Raw genomic sequence first — 13,864 nt, forward strand, 5'->3', positions numbered from 1 at the left:
CCCAACATTTTCTTCTAGTTGTTTTATAATTCTGCTTTTTGTATTTTGGTCTTTGATCCATTTTGAGTTAATTTTTGTTTATGCTGTGCGATGGGGTCCTCTTTCATTCTTTTGCTTATGAATATCCAATTCTCACAGCACCATTTGTTGCAGTGACTATTCTTTCCCCATTGAGTGGACTTGGCAGCCTTGTCAAAAATCATTTGACCATACTCGGGCAAGATGGCAGCATAGAGAGGCATGGAAGCTAAGTAGTCCCCCTGGAACAACTACAAAAAACCAGAAACAACTAGTAAATAATCCAGAATAACTGTGGGGGGACAAACAAGACCATCCACTCATCATACACCAACCTGAATTGGGAGGAATGCCCGAGAACACAGCATAAAATCTGTAAGTAAAACCTGTGGATCCAAGTCATGAGACCCCCTCCCCCATAGCCCAAGCTGCAAAGCCTCGTGGTGCCAGAGAGAAGCTCTCTCCCAGCAAGTGAATATAGCTCAGCTGAGCTCCAACTGGGGTTTTAAGTAGCGAGTGTGAACTGCTCACTACAGGTACGAATCCCCAAAAAACAGACAGAGGCTTTGGGTGACTACTGACCTTGGAGAGCCGGAGGGTCGCCTTGGACTGGGTCTGAAGGGGACTATCTGTTTCTTTTTTGGCTCAGTGGAGAAAGCCCCAGTCATTTTCAGTTTCCAGGGCTGTGACTCTGGGAAGGGTGGAGACAGCACAAGCAGAGAGCGAGACCACTGAAATGCTAATGACCTCCACCTGGGGGCTCTGTCTTCTCTAGGAGGAAAGGGGTGGGGCCCTTTCCATTCAGAACCAGACCCCAGAGCCTGGGGGAATACCGCCATACCTCCTCACAGCAGTCAAGAATTATAGGCTAACAGGCATCACCTGCTGGGCAGAAAAGCACAGTGACCTGAGGCATCAAAGGGTGGAGCAATTTTCTAAGACACACTCTCAGGGAAACCAGATACTGAAAATTTCTTCCCTCTGGGACCTGAGCCTGTTCTGGTCTGGGAAAACCTGATTTGGATAACCAAGGAAACCATGCCTAGACAACAGAAAATTACAGCCTACACTAAGAAAAACAAAGTTATGGCCCAGTCAAAGGAACAAACGTACACTTCAACTGAGATACAGGAATTTAAACAACTAATGCTAAATCAATTCAAAAAGTTTAGAGAAGATATTGCAAAAGAGATAGAGGCTGTAAAGGAAGCGCTGGGCATGTATACGGCAGAAATCAAAACTTCAAAAAAACAACTAGTAGAATCTATGGAAATGAAAGGCACAACACAAGAGATGAAAGACACAATGGAAACATACGACAGCAGATCTCAAGAGGCAGAAGAAAACACTCAGGAACTCTAGAACAAAACACCTGAAAGCCTACACGCAAAGGAGCAGATGGAGAAAAGAATGAAAAAATATGAGCAACGTCTCCAGGAACTCAAGGATGAAACAAAGTACAATAATGTACGTATCATTGGTGTCCCAGAAGGAGAAGAGAAGGGAAAGGGGGCAGAAGCAGTAATAGAGGAAATAATTAATGAAAACTTCCCATCTCTTATGAAAGACATAAAATTACAGATCCAAGAAGCGCAGCGTACTCCAAACAGAAGAGATATGAATAGGCCTACGCCAAGACACTTAATAATCAGATTATCAAATGTCAAAGACAAAGAGAGAATCCTGAAAGCAGCAAGAGAAAAGCAATCCATTACATACAAAGGAAGCTTAATAAGACTATGTGCAGCTCTCTCAGCAGAAACCATGGAGGCAAGAAGTGGTGTGATATATTTAAGATACTGAAAGAGAAAAACCACCAACCAAGAATCCTGTATCCAGCAAAGCTGTCCTTCAAATATGAGGGAGAGCTCAAAATATTTTCTGACAAACAGACGAGAGACTTTATGAACAAGACACCTGTCCTACAGGAAATACTAAAGGGAGCACTACAGGGTGATAGAAGACAGGAGTGTGTGGTTTGGAACACAATTTTGGGAGATGGTAGCACAACAATGTAAGTACCCTGAACAAAGTAACTATGAATACGGTTGAGAGAGGAAGGTGGGGAGCATGTGAGACACCACAAGAAAGGAGGAAAGATAACGACTGGGACTGTGTAACTTCGTGAAATCTAGAGTATTCAACAATTGTGATAAAATGTACAAATACATTCTTTTACGAGGGAGAACAAGCAAATGTCAACTTTGCAAGGTGTTAAAAATGGGGAGGCATTGGGGGAGGAAGGCAATCAGCATAAACTAGAGACTGTAACTAATAGAATCATTGTATTATGCTTCCTTTAATGTAACAAAGGTGATATACCAAGGTGAATGCAGATAAGAGGAGGGGATAGGGGAGGCATGTTAGACACTTGACATTGGTGATATTGTATGATTCTTTATTCTACTTTGATTTAAGGTTATTTTTCCTTTTGCTGCTTCCTAGCTGTCTTTTTTTTTCCTCTTTCTTTTGCCTCTTGACCTTCTTTGACTCTCCCTCCTGCCTTGTGGAAGAAATGTAGATGCTCTTATATAGATAGTGGTGAAGGTGGTGAACACATAAATGTATGACCATGCAGAAAACCATCGATTATTTACTTGGGATGGAATGTATGGTGAGTGAACAAAACCATATTAAAAAAAAATGGGTTGATCACAAAACCTCGAGGGCAGTATAGTGAGTGAAATAAGCCAGACACATTAGGACAATTATTGCAGGGTCTCACTGATAGGAACTAACTATAATATGTAAACTCATAGACATGAAATATAAGGTACCAAGATATAGGACGAGGCTTAAGAATGGGGAGTGGTTGCTTAGTATGAGCAGAATGTTCAATTAGGATGAACTTAAATGTTTGGAAATGAACAGGGGTGTTGGTAGCAAGATGTGAGAATAACTAACAGTGCCGAATGGTGCGTGAATGAGGTGGAAAGGGGAAGCTCAGAGTCATATATGTCACCAGAAGGAAAGTTGGAGGTCAAAAGATGGGAATGTATAAAACTGAATCCTATGTTGGGCAATGTCCATGATCAACTGTGCAAATACTAGAAATCACTTCCATGAACCAGAACAAATATATGACAATACAATTAGAAGTTAATAATAGATGGGCATATAGGGAAGAACTATATACCTATTACAAACTATATACTACAGTTAGTAGTATTTCAACATTTTTTCATAAACAGTAACAAATGTACTATATCAATACTATGAGTCAACAATTGAGGGGGGTTGGTTAGGGATAGGGGAGGATTAGAGTTTCCTTTACTTTTTTTCTTTTTTCATCTTTCACTTTATTTCTTGTCTGGAATAATGAAAAGTTTCTAAAAATTGAACAAAAATTAAGTGTGATGGATGCACAGCTGTATGAGGGTACCCAGGGGCAAGTGATTGTACACTTTGGATCTTTGGATAATTGTATGGTATCTGAACAATGTCAATAAAAATGAAAAAAAAAATTATTTGACCATAGCAGAATATGACTCCAGAGGATGAATCTGGACCTGGCATTGGGGGATTGAGAGCATCTTCTTGACCAGAAGGTGGATGCAAAATGAAACAAAATAAAGTTTCAGTGGCTGAGAGATTCTGAATGGAGTCGAGAGGTCACTCGGGCGGGCACTCTTACACACTATATAGATAACTCTTTTTAGCTTTTAATGTACTGGAATAGCTAGAAGTAAATACCTGAAGCTATCAAACTGCAACCTGGTAGCCTTGACTCTTGAAGATGATTGTATAACATTGTAGCTAACAAGAGGTGACAATGTGATTGTGAAAACCTTGTGGATCCCACTCCCTTTATCCAGTGTATGTATGGATGAGTAGCAAAATGGGGACAAAAAAGAAATGAAAATAGGGTTGGGGGGGATGATTTGGGTGTTCCTTTTTACTTTTATTTTTTATTCTTATTTTTACTTTTTCTGGTAAAAGGAAAATGTTCAAAAAAATAGACTGGGGTGATGAATGCACAACTATATGATGGTACTGTGAACAGTTGATTTTACACCATGGATGATTATATGATATGTGAATATATCTCAATAAAACTGAATTTAAAAAAATCAATTGGCCATAGATGTGAGAGTCTATTTTTGAAATCTCAGTTACTGATTTCATTGGTCAATATATCTATCCTTGTGCCAATAACATGCTGTTTTCACCACTTTAGCTTTGTAATATGCTTTAAAGTTAGGAAGAGTGAGTCCTCCAACTTTCTTCTTCTTTTTCAAGATGTTTTTTGCTATTCAGGGGCCTTACCCTTCCAAATAAATTTGATAATTGGCTTTTACATTTCTTCCAAGTAGGCTGTTAGAAATTTGATTGGGTGGTGTTGAATTTGTAAATCTACTTGGATATAATTGACATCTTAAAATTTAGTCTTCCAGTCCTTGAACATGGACCATCCTGCCATTTATTTAGGTTTTGCTAGATTTCTTTAGCCATGTTTTGTGGTTCTCTGTGTACAAGTCCTTTACATCTTGGATTAAATTTTTGCCTAAATATTTTATTATTTTAGTGGCTCTGTTGTAAATGGAATTTTTTCCTTGATTTTCCTCCTCAGATCACTCAAACATGTAGATACACCACTGATTTATGAATGTTCATCTTGTACCCTACCACCTTGCTGAATTTTCAGGACTTTCTATGTAGAGGATCACAAAACACCTATACAGAGAAAACTACAAGAAACTGCTAAAATAAATCAAACAGGACCTTAAAAAATGGAAGAATATACCATGTTCATGGATTGGAAGACTAAACATAGTTAAGATGTCAATTCTACCTAAACTGATTTATAGATTCAATGCAATACCAATTAAAATCCCAACAGCTTACTTTGCAGAAATAGAAAAACCAATCACTAAATTTATTTGGAAGGGCAGCATGTCCGGAATACCCAAAAATATCTTGAGAAAGAGGAACAAAGTGGGAGATTTTCAACTACCTGATTTTGAAGCATATTACAAAGCTATAGCATGTTACTGGCATAAAGGTAGATATACCCACAAATGGAATCAAATTGGGTATTCATAAATAGTCCCTCTCATCTATGGACAATTGATCTTTGATAAGGCAGTCAAGCTAATACAACTGGGACAGAGTAGCCTCTTCAATAAATGGTGTTTGGAGAACTGGATATCCATGTCCAAAAAAATGGAAGAGACTCCTATCTCACACCTTATAAAAAAATTAACCCAAAATGGATCAAAGACCTGAACATTAGTGCTAAGACCCTAAGACTTTTAGAAGAAAATGTAGGGAAGTATCTTAAAGATCTTATGATATGAGGTGGTTTCCTAGACCTTAAATGTAAAGCATGAGCAATCGAAGAAATAGATAAATGGGGATCTCCTCAAAATTAAACACTTTTGTACATCAAAGAACTTTGTCAGAAAAGTAAAAAGGCAGCTTACGCAATGGGAGACAATATTTGGAAACCACATATAAGATAAGGGTTTAATATCCAGAATATACAAAGAGGAAGCTTTCCCTGTGAGATCAGGAACAAGACAGGGATGCCCACTGTCACCATTGTTATTCAACATCGTGCTGGAAGTTCTAGATAGAGCAATTAGGCAAGGACAAGAAATAAAAAGTAAAACTTTCACTGTTTGCAGATGACATGATACTATATGTAGACAATCCAGAAAAATATACAGCAAAGCTACTAGAGCTAATCAGTGAATATAGCAATGTGGCAGGCTACAAGATCAACGTACAAAAATCAGTAGTGTTCCTATACATAAGTAATGAGCAACAGGAAGAGGAAATCAAGAAAAAATTTCCATTTACAATAGCAACCAAAAGAATGAAGTGTTTAGGAAGAAACTTAACCAAACACACAAGAGGTTATAAGACTGAGAGCCCTGACTTCTTGTGGCTGTTGGTTGTAGTTTATCCTCAGCTACTAGAGGCTGCCTGTAGTTCCTAGAGTTTTCCTGCAGTTCCTTTTTGTATTAGTTCTCAGGGTTCACCAGAGAAACAATAAACAGGATATATTTATAATATGTAATTATACACATTTATAATATGTAATATAAATATTAATAAATTTATAATAAGAATTGGCTCCATGATCATGAGGATTGCAAGTCCAAATTCCATAGGGCAGGCCACAAATTTGAAACTCAGTGAAGGTGAAATTGAATTCCCCAGGGGAAGTGGACTGGTGGAAGTAGAGATGGAAATTCTTCTTTCTGACTGCTGAAATCCTCAGTTCTAATTTTAAGGTCTCCAACTGATTGGATGAGGAAATTTTTTTCATTGCTGAAGGCAATCTCCATTGTAGATTGTAGATGTAATCAGCTACAGGTGGAATCAACTGACTGATGATTAAAATCTATCTATAAAATTCCCTCACAGTAATCAGGCCAATGCTTGCAGGAACAAATGACTGGACACCATAATCTAACCAAGTTGACAGAAGAAATTAATCATCCACTTACTAAGTGAGATTTCTCAACATGGCCACTTACTTTATCAAGATAGCAAAGAGAGTTTCCCAAGTGAGTAATCTAAGCAAGACAGAATCTTATATAGTATGACATAATCACAGGAGTGATATTCCTTCACCTATTCCCTATTCTATTTGTTAGAAATGAGTCACATGATCCACCTGCACTCCCACAAGCTATACACGGGATAACTAGGGATAGCATAAATGACAAACACCAGAAGATGGGGAAAAGGGGGCTGCCTTTGATTCTGTCTGCCACAGTGTGCAATATCAAATTACAAAACACTGCTGAAAAAGTTAAATATGATGTAAACAAATTGATGTGTGTACCATGCTCATGGACCAGAAGACCCCATGTTAATGTCAATTACCCCCAAATTGATAAACAGTTTGAATGTAATATTAATCAAAATTCTAGAAAGCCGTTTATAAAAATTGAGAAGCTGTTTTAAAAATTTATGTGGACTTGCAAAATAGCTAAAACAATTTGAAAGAGAACAACTTAGGGGGACTTAAGTTGTCAATTAAAATTTTTATTTTAGAAGACTGCAACTATCTAGACAGTGTTTTTTTGGCATTAAAGATGGACATATGAATCAACGGAACAGAATAGAGTCCAGAATCAGACAAATATGGCAATTGATTTTCAACAAAGGTGCCAAGGCAATTTAATAAGTGAATGGATCATATTTTTAATATGGTTCTGGATTCTGGAATAATCAGATAACCATCTGCAAAAAAGAAAAAATAACCTTGACCCTGGACCTAAATGTAAGAGTTAAGACTACATACCTTATAAGGAGAAAATCTTAGTGATATAAAGTTAGGCAAAGATTTCTTAAATAAGACACACAAATGACGTAAAAAGATGTGGTGGATTGAATTGTGTACCTGTTTGGATGTGGTCTTGGTCTTGGTCCACATTCCAGTGGGTGTACACCAAATGTAAATAGGATCTCTTGAAGATGTTACTTCAGTTAAGGTGTGGTCCAACTGAACCAGTTTAGGCTTTAATGGGGTTTGCTGGAGTCTTTTATAGGCAGAATGAAATTCAAAAATAGAGGGGGAAGCCACAGGGAGCAACCAGAAGCTGTAAGTCAATAGAACTAGAAGAGAATGGAGAAGACACCATTGGGATTTCTATTTGACAGAAAAGCTGAGGAACCCCAGAGTTCTCCAGCTAGTCAGAAAATACTAACTCTGGCAAAGAAGATAACCTAGTAACCTCTGAAAACTTGAGCCAATACATTCCTTTTGTTATGCCAAAGCATTTTATGGTATCTGTTCTAGCAGCTGGGAAACTGAGACCAAAAGAAAATTGTTAATTTAGACTGCATCAAAATAAATGCACTGCTCTTAAAAACACACTGTTAAGAAAGAGAAAAAGCAAGAACTTCCAGGGAAGATGGCAGAGTAGGGAGCTACAGGACTCAGTCCTTCCACCAAAATAACTATTAAACAGGCAGGAACTGTTTGAATCAACTATTTTGAAACTCCAGAGGACAGAAGAAGACTGTACAACATCCAAGGAAAAACTGGAGGAAGAGTCTGTTAAATTACAGTATAGATCTGTAAATTGTTCTCTCTACACAGCAGGTACTAGAGGGCATCCTCTACTATCATGGCAGGCTGCCATGGGGTCCAGTCCCTGGTTAGCTGTTGGTGGCAGAAAGGGAATTAAAAATCCTCTTACTCAAGAGTGGGGGGAGGGGTGAAGGAGGGACAGGTACAGCTGATTCACTGATCATGACTTTTGATTAGCGAGTTCAGATTCCTGGGTCCTGGCTCTGAGGGCAGCTGTTGTTTCTTCCTACTTCAGACAAAGGCAGTGTCAGTCATAGTTGCAAACCTCCAAGAAAGGGGTGGAGACAATGATGATTTAAAGATGCAGTGCTTCCTAAAGGTTGTGGGGGACATATTAGCTGAAAGGCTGCATTTGCTGGGCAGGCCAGGAAAGCACAGCTTTGGGGAGCCATCAGAAAACTTTTGGTACCCTTCTTTATCCACTCCCCAGGGCACTTTGGAGCCAGTCTGCACCCTCTCTGTGGATCCTTAGCCCTATTATTGCTGGGAAAGACCAACTTGGGAAAGTCCCCTTCCGTATGACAATTCTCCCAGAATTTGCCCTCCAGGCAAAAGCAGCTTGAGACAAAAGGAGTGTAAAATCTATAAGAAGCAGACTGTCTGGGACAAAGGCCTGCCACTGTCAAATACTGGAGAGATACAGGTTAATTTCCTAGGAAACAGTGTGGACAACCAAACTCCTGTAAATAGGGGAACTCCAAAACAACTAACAAACAAAAGCCCAGGACAAGACAGAGAGCCAGAAAGAGAGGGAAAACTCTGCACACTGCATTTGCCTTGGGCAGACCTTCCTGATAGGAGGGCTGAAGCTCAGGAAAATCTCTGTTTTATCATGAGCTGGTAACAAAAGCAAGAAACAGACATGCCAGGGAGTAAACCCAAGAATTAACATTTATAAATATTAAAATGTACAGTGTGCAAAAGAAGAGTAAAAGGCAAACAAGAAATGATGGCTCATCCAAAGAAAGGTGATAAAAATACAGAAAACATCAACAAAGGAGACTAGAATGTGGATATACCAAAGAAAGCCTTTTAAAAAAATGATCGTAAAATGTTCAAGGAGATGAAGGAAAGTACAGAGAAAGAACTAAATGGTGTCAGGAAAATAATGAATGTGAAATGTGAGACCCTAAGTAAAGAGATAGAAATTTTTAAAAGGAACCAAAAAGAACTACTGGATTTGAAGAGCACAATAACTGGAATGCAAAATGCCCAAGAGGGTTTCAAAAGCGGACTGAAGCTGGCAGAAGAAAGAATCAGTGAATTTGAAGATAAGACACTTGAAATGAGTCAGGCTGAGGAACAGAAAGAAAAAAGAAATATTAAAAGTGGAAATAGCCTAAGACAGCTGCGAGACATCATCAAGTGCACCAATATAAGCATTATGGGAGTCCCAGAAGTAGAAGAAAGAGAGAAAAGGGCAGAAAGAGTAGTTAAAGAAATGACAGTGAACTATGCAAAGTTAGCAAAAGACTTGAATGTGTACATCCAAGAAGTTCAGAGAACACCAAATAGGATAAACATGAAGAAAAAATATACAGCATCATATATTGATTACTCTATCAAATGCAAAGGACAAGGACAGAGTTTTGAAAGCTGCAAGAGAAAAGCAGCACTTTATGTACAATGGAGCCTCAATTATATTGAGAGCCAATTCCTTACCAGAAACCAGGAAGGCAAGAAGACAGTGGGTTGAAATATAAAAACTGCTGAAGGAAAACAACTTTTTCAAAAATGAGGGAGAGATTAAGAAATTCTCAGATAAACCAAAGCAGAATTCATCACCACTGGACCTAGGTGATGATGCAATACTAAAGGGAGGTCTTCAGACTGAAGGAAAGGACAGTAGACAATGGTTCAAAGCAGCATAAAAAATAAAGACTGTGATACGGGTACCATTTGGGTAATTATAAATGCCAGTATTGTATTGTTTTGTTTGGTATGTAACTCAGCTTCTTACAGGTAGTAAAATGAAAATACTTATAAAGTAATGTCTAATCTATGGTTTTTGGCATACAGTGTACAAAGATATAAGTGGAAACAAAAAAGCCAATAGTGATTTTAAATGCAAATAGATGAAACTCTCCAATAAAAAGGCAGAAATTGGCAGAATGGATAAAAAATAGATGACCCAACTATATGCTGTATGCATGAAACTCACCTTAAAGTCAAAGATACAAATAGGTTGAGGGTAAAATAATGGGAAAAAAATCTCATGCACGTAATAACCAGAAGAGAGCTGGGGTGGCTATACTAATATCAGATAATATAAACTTAAGTCTGAGCAGTTATGAGGGTCAAAGATGGTCAATATATACTGATAAAGGGGACATTTCAACAAGAAGATGTAACACTTATAAATATATATGCACTGAAAAGCAGAGCCCCAAAATATCTGAAGCAAGTACTAACATATGAAGCAGAAATTCATGGTTCTACATTATTAGTAAGAGACTTTAACATACCACTCTCAATAATGGATAGAACATCTAATCTGAAGATGAATAAGGAAGTGCAGAACTTGAATGATACTCTAAACCAGCTAGACCAAACAGACATGTGTAGAACACTGCATCCAATGATAATAGAATACACATCCTTCTTGAGTGCACATGGATTATTCTCCAGATTAGGCCATATGTTGTGTCACAAAAAAGTCTCAATAAACTAAAAAATATTGAAATCATACAATGTATATTCTCTGACCACAAAGGATGAAGCTAGAATTCAATAACAGGGAGAAATGGAAAATTCACAAATTCACAAAACAACATACTCTAAAACAACCAATTGCTTAAAGAGGAAACCACAAGTGAAATTAGGAAATATCCCAAGGTGAATAAAAATGAAAATACAACATACCAAAACATGGGATGCAGCGAAGGCAGGGCTAAGAGGAAAACTTACAGCTCTAAATCCTTACATTAAAAAAGAAGAAAGGCTTCAAGTCTGAGACCTAACCTCAAAACTGGAAGAACTAGGAAAAGAAGTGCAAACAAAAACCTAAGTGTGCAGAATGAAAGAAATAACAAAGATTAGAGAAGAGATAAATGAAACAGAAAACTAAAAATCAATATATAAAATCAACAAAATCAAATGTTTCCTTTAAAACATCAATGAAATCGACAAACCTTTAGCTAGATTGACAAAGAGGATACAGATAACTAAAACCAGAAATGAAAAGGGAGATATTACTACCGATGATGCTGAAATAAAAAGAACTATGAGAGGATATGATAAACAACTGTATGCCAATAAAATTAGATAACCTAGACGAACTGAATATATTCTTAGAATCACACACACTACCTACATTGACTCAAGAAGAAGTAGAATGTCTAAACAAACCAATAACCAGAAAAGAGATTAATTCTACAATCAAATCCTCCCCCAAAAGAAAAGCCCAGGACCAGACTGCTTCACAGGGTTAATTCTACCAAATGTTCCAAAAAGGCTTCTCTCCAATTCAGCTCAAACTCTTTCTAAAAATTGAAGAGGAGCGAACAGTCCCTAACTTATTTTATGAGGCCAACATTACTCAAATACCAAACCCAGATAAAAATACCACAAGAAAAATACAGAGCAATATCTCTTATGAATATAGATGCAAAAATCCTCATCAAATATTAGCAAACTGAATTTGACAGCATATTAGAATTATTAACCATGGTCAAGTGGGATTTAGTCCCAGTAGGCTAAGTTGGTTCAACATAAGAAACTCAGTTAATGTAATACACAACATGAACAGAATGAAGTTAATACCACATCATCATCTTGATGCAGAAAAGACATTTGATAAAATACACATCTGTTCTTGATAAAAACACATGGAACACTAGAAATAGAAGGAAACTTCCTCAACATGATACAGCACATTTATGAAAATCCACAGCTAACCTACTACCTAATGTTGAAAGACTGACAACTTTCCCTTTAAGATGCCCACTGTCACACTGGTATTCAATGCTGTAATGTAACTTCTTGCCAGAGCAATTAGATAAGAAAAAGAAATAAAAACCCTCCAAGTTGCAAAGGAAGAAGTAAAGCTTTCCCTATTTGCAGATGAAGAAATAGGAACACTCATTCATTGCTGGTGAGTAATTTAAAATGGAGCAGTCACTGTGAAATACAGTTTAGCTGTTCCTCACAAAGCTAAAATACTACCATAAAACACAGCAATCCCACTACTAGGTATATACCCAAAAGAATTGAAAGCAGGGAGTAGAACAGATATTTGCACACCAATGTTCATAGCAGTGTTATTCACAATTGCCAAAATATGGAAGCAACCCAGTGTTCATCAACCAATGAATGGATAAATAAAATGTTGTAAACATATACAATGGAATATTATACAGCCATAAAAAAGGAATGAAACTGTGATATATATGACAACATGTATGAACCTTGAAGACATCATGTTGAGTGAAATAAGCCAGATGTAAAAAGGCAAATGCTATATGATACCACTGATTCTAAGCAATTAGAATAATAGGTTTCCTGCAATGGGGTGGGAATGGGGTGTGGGAAGTCAAGGCTTAAAATATACAGAGTTCCTTTTTGGAATGATTGAAGTATTTTGGTAATGAATGGTGATGGGGGTAGCACAATATTTTGAAGTAATTAACAACACTGAAATATATATATGAATGTAATTAAAAGGGGAAATGTTAGATTGTATATATGGTAACAGAATAAACATTTTTTTTAAAAGTCCATGGAATTACACTACACAAACAATGGACCTTAAGTTAAACCATGGACTTGAGTTAATAGTAAAATTGTAAAACTGTGCTGTCATGAGTTGTAACAGATGTTCCAATCGCTGAAGCAAGTTGTTGATGGTGTGGTGGTATATGGGAATACTATATTTTATGCGTGATTGTAAACCCAAAACTTCTCTAATAAAGAAAAAAAAAGGATCTACTGAATATGGGTATGTAAATGAGGCAACACTGTACCCTGATGATAATTGGAAGAACATTGTATTTCACTTTCTTTTTGCTTAATACTTTTTAAAAATTTTTGAAATTATATGTCTATTTTTTACCCTACTCTGTAAATTTTTAAATTGACTTTATTGAGGAACAATTATAAACAATTAAATCCACCCATTTTAAGTGTTTACCAAGCTTCAACAAATGTCTGCACCTACTTTTTATTTTGAAAACATTCAATCATAGAAAATTTAAAATTCAAAAATAGCCATAGATCCTTCACCTTGATTAATCTATTACTAACATTTGCCTCAGTTTTCTAGTTCTCCCCCCACCTCCCTCCCTCTCTCCCTCTCTCCCTCTCTCTCTCTCTCTCTCTCATGCTTTTTTGCTCTCTTGCTCTCTCTCTGGGTGTGGTTGCTGGTACACTTTGTTTTGCTGAACTATTTGATAGCAAGTTGCAAGTACGTCAGCATGCAACTCATAAGAATAAGGGCTTTCTCCTGTTTGTTCACTACATCATTCTCACACCCAAGAAATAAACATTAATTCAATAATATTAACTGTTATATAATTTCAAAAAATATCTTAAAATATTTAGTTTATTATTAGATTGCTGTTTTCTTATATACATTGGATATCAATTGATGTCATTGAACAAAGGCAAAAGGATTTATGTAAGTAAAAGAGAAGGAAAGAGAGAAAGAAACTACAGTTTGAAACAGTAGATCTTGTTTGCAATTTTAGGGAATGAACTAATTACCTGGCAGCCAGAAAGTTCAGTCTGAACTTAGCCATTCTAGTGGTATCAAATAAACCAATTCAGTTGTTTATAAAGTCTTCAGATAAATAACCTGGT

Source organism: Choloepus didactylus, chromosome 20 (assembly GCF_015220235.1).
Source record: "Choloepus didactylus isolate mChoDid1 chromosome 20, mChoDid1.pri, whole genome shotgun sequence".
Classification (NCBI taxonomy): domain Eukaryota; kingdom Metazoa; phylum Chordata; class Mammalia; order Pilosa; family Megalonychidae; genus Choloepus; species Choloepus didactylus.